This window comes from Procambarus clarkii, chromosome 72 (assembly GCF_040958095.1).
Source record: "Procambarus clarkii isolate CNS0578487 chromosome 72, FALCON_Pclarkii_2.0, whole genome shotgun sequence".
In the NCBI taxonomy this organism is placed as follows: domain Eukaryota; kingdom Metazoa; phylum Arthropoda; class Malacostraca; order Decapoda; family Cambaridae; genus Procambarus; species Procambarus clarkii.
The window spans coordinates 19,484,895-19,488,619 of NC_091221.1; the positions used below are offsets into that span (position 1 = coordinate 19,484,895).

Below are 3,725 nucleotides of genomic sequence, written 5' to 3' on the forward strand. Positions count from 1 at the left end.
AGATTACTATCCGAGTGCCGGCGGTGGGGTGGTTCAAATAGCCTCGGCTATCACCTCATTATGTCCGGTCGTGATGGTCAAGTGGATTAAGGCGTCTTGTACATACCAGTTGCGTTGCTTCTGGGAGTATGGGTTCGAGTCACTTCTGGGGTGTGAGTTTTCAGTTGCATATTGTCCTGGGGACCATTCAGGCTTGTTCGCATTTGTGTTCCTCACGTGTGCCCCAAAGAATGAGGTGATTTGGTAAAATGCTATGCCCAAGATTACTATCCGAGTGCCGGCGGTGGGGTGGTTCAAATAGCCTCGGCTATCACCTCATTATGTCCGGTCGTGATGGTCAAGTGGATTAAGGCGTCTTGTACATACCAGTTGCGTTGCTTCTGGGAGTATGGGTTCGAGTCACTTCTGGGGTGTGAGTTTTCAGTTGCATATTGTCCTGGGGACCATTCAGGCTTGTTCGCATTTGTGTTCCTCACGTGTGCCCCAAAGAATGAGGTGATTTGGTAAAATGCTATGCCCAAGATTACTATCCGAGTGCCGGCGGTGGGGTGGTTCAAATAGCCTCGGCTATCACCTCATTATGTCCGGTCGTGATGGTCAAGTGGATTAAGGCGTCTTGTACATACCAGTTGCGTTGCTTCTGGGAGTATGGGTTCGAGTCACTTCTGGGGTGTGAGTTTTCAGTTATATATATATATATATATATATATATATATATATATATATATATATATATATATATATATATATATATATATATATATATATATATATATATATATATATATATATATATATATTATTAATGATATATATACATATATACACACAGAAACAAAGATTCTTCTATATAGACATTAGAGAAGATTCAGCGGTATGCCATGCACCAGGCTCTCCGCTATTTTCATTATTCGTCATATCCGACTCTGCTATGTGATGCACATGTATTCTTGCTTCACCACCCTGTAATGAAATATTGTTTGTTACTAATTGTTTTCAATAATACATTATTTTATTATATAATATTTAATTTATTAATTAAAAACCCTTTCCATATTATAGAAAAAAACTAAAACAAGAATCTATATAAAACTATAGAATAGAATAGACTAATAGAATAGAATATATATATCATATATATATTTATATAAATAAATATATATATATATATATATAAATATATGTATATATATTTATATATATATATATTATTATATCCTGTATTATTCCAGCCCATTATTAGAGATAGTAGCCACCTCTTATTTTGGTTTTCTTTCATTATTAGTGCTCAGAAAATTAAATATATCTACATATTTAGTCAAAATCAATTACATTATTTTATCTTATTCATAGCATAAATGTTCACAAAGATTACTAAAAAGAGATTGAATTAGACTACAGCAAATTGGCAAACTTTACCTTGTATCTGTTTCCACCGTGTTTGTTTGGGGCGTTCTTCAACATATCAGCAATACTTGTCTCAACATCTCTTTCAGTTGCATTAGTGTGGGTGTTGATACAGGCTTCTGGAAAGTTATAAGAATTAATTAATATATATAATTATAATTCTTTTTGTCAGGAGACAAGAAGCCACAGAGTAATAACATTGTTGGCTTTTATTTAGGTGTTCCCCTGTTCTCCAGTCTTCCTCCGTCCCCTCGTCCCCTTTGTCCTCCCCAGCATTCTCCATTCCCCTGTCCCCTCGTCCTCCCCACCATTACCCTCTCCTCTGTTCCCTCGTCTTCCCCACCATCCCCCCTCTCGTCCTCCCCACCATTCTAAACTACCTCATCCCATGCATTCCATGATGGTCTGATGCTTCCATCTGAAAATTGGGAACATCAAAAGATCTGACTTTCCCAATTTTCTGATGGGAACATCAAATGATCTGATATTCCCATCACTGAAAAATAAAAACAGATAAAAAAAATGATATGAAAAAATAGAAAATAAAATATACTCATGAAATGAACAGAATGGTTAACAACGCAGCTCAATTGCAATGCAATGTCACAATAACATTTAATAACAATAACATTTAAATATACTTTAAGATATAATCTAGAAGAAAATAAGGATATTGAAACGGTTCATGAACTCTATTTCAATAAAGGACACTATGGGGAACTTTGAAAAATAGTTATTGAGTATAATTAGACAGACTTGTTGCTAGGCAGAGGAGTAATGAGATATATGGCAAATTATGCAAAATATACAATGAAGGTACACAAACATTCATACCCAAACAAAGCAAAATGCTAGGTAAGAACAAAGCATTTGGCCCGTAGGAGAAAGGAGATACCCACAAGACTAGAATACAAGTCATTAACAAGCATGCAAGTATAATACATAATACATGCAGACATATATAATCCAAAAAAATGTCAAATTTACGTACTTATTATTACATTACAAATATCCAAGGTTTTGAAGACACGTTTCCTCTTGCGCCCAACGAGTGAATACTGAGACCAGACCCCATAGGTCCCTATCCTCCTCATCATTCGTCTCACTGTGTCTCCACAGCTTGCACCGCCCATTTGAGACAGCGTCTGGACCTGTTAAAATAATGCATAAGCTGTAAGGTAATAGAGAATAATATATATCTTTCAATCTCAACATTAGATTTTCTAATTTCCAACTGTATTAAATAAATAGCATTAAAATATTTTCCTTCTTAACTATTACAAAAATCAACAAATTTGAGTAACTTTTGCTTTTGTTTTATTTGTACCTTAAACATAACACTGAACAATCAATTATGTGCCACCCCACCTTCCTTCATCTGCAAAAAAACTAATCAAAAGACATATGTACAAGGCTAAAAAAATTCAGCAACACTTACCATACTCAGGCTAAAAGAATTAAGCAACACTTACCATACTCTTTTTATATTCACTGTTAACTTTTAGCTCATGTGACAGACTTTCCACCTGCTCAACAGTTTCAAGTGGGGATGGAAGAATGTCTTCCAGGATTGGTATATCTCCATGTGTTTTTGACATATGGGTTTCCGTCATTTTGACAATATTCAGGATATCCCCTGATAAAAATGTCAATTTTGATAATTCCTTCATTATGTATTCCATTTTTTCTGTTACTGCAAAAAAATAATTCATCAACAGCATTGTGTGTAACACCATTCTTGTTTACCCACTGAATTAATAAATTCTGTGGGTAAACAAGTGAATGATGATTATCATGGTCATCATTCTCCTCCTCACTTTGAGAATTAGATAATACATCATGAATATCAGTAAGATTCATGTGTAAATCATCAATTTCAGAGCCTAATCCATACTCTTGATTTGACTCGGCTTCAAAAGAACTAATGTCATTGTCTGACGACTCAATCTCTGAACTTGATGCTGCCTCAGTAAGATTAATGGGTTCACTAGTGTGTACAGCTGTATTTGGATGCATTTTGTGTATACGTTTTAGCCTTCTTGATACTTGCATCCATCTGTTGTTGTATTGGAGTCGCTTTTTTCGCTTATACTCGTACATTCTGTTAAAGAGTGTCAAATTTCTACATTAGACTACCATATTACCTATATTATTGTTAATAATGTATTGACAGATGCAATATGTATTAAAATTCTAAAAATAAGTCATTCATTATATACAATGTGTGATAATTAAAGCTGGTGCATATAACATCCTTGTCAGGCACATGCAAAAGTGAACACTTCCAGAATTGGAGACATGCAGAAATGTAACATATG

General features: G+C 34.7%; 1 long non-coding RNA gene across 1 annotated transcript; it reads right to left on the reverse strand.

The window, feature by feature from the left end:
- Positions 1–797: 797 nt before the first annotated feature.
- LOC138356485 (uncharacterized) lies at positions 798–2,542 on the reverse strand. Its single transcript, XR_011224471.1, has 3 exons — positions 2,399–2,542; positions 1,420–1,526; positions 798–963 (listed from the first exon to the last, which is right to left on the reverse strand). It is a non-coding gene; the product is annotated as an uncharacterized lncRNA (long non-coding RNA).
- Positions 2,543–3,725: the final 1,183 nt, after the last annotated feature.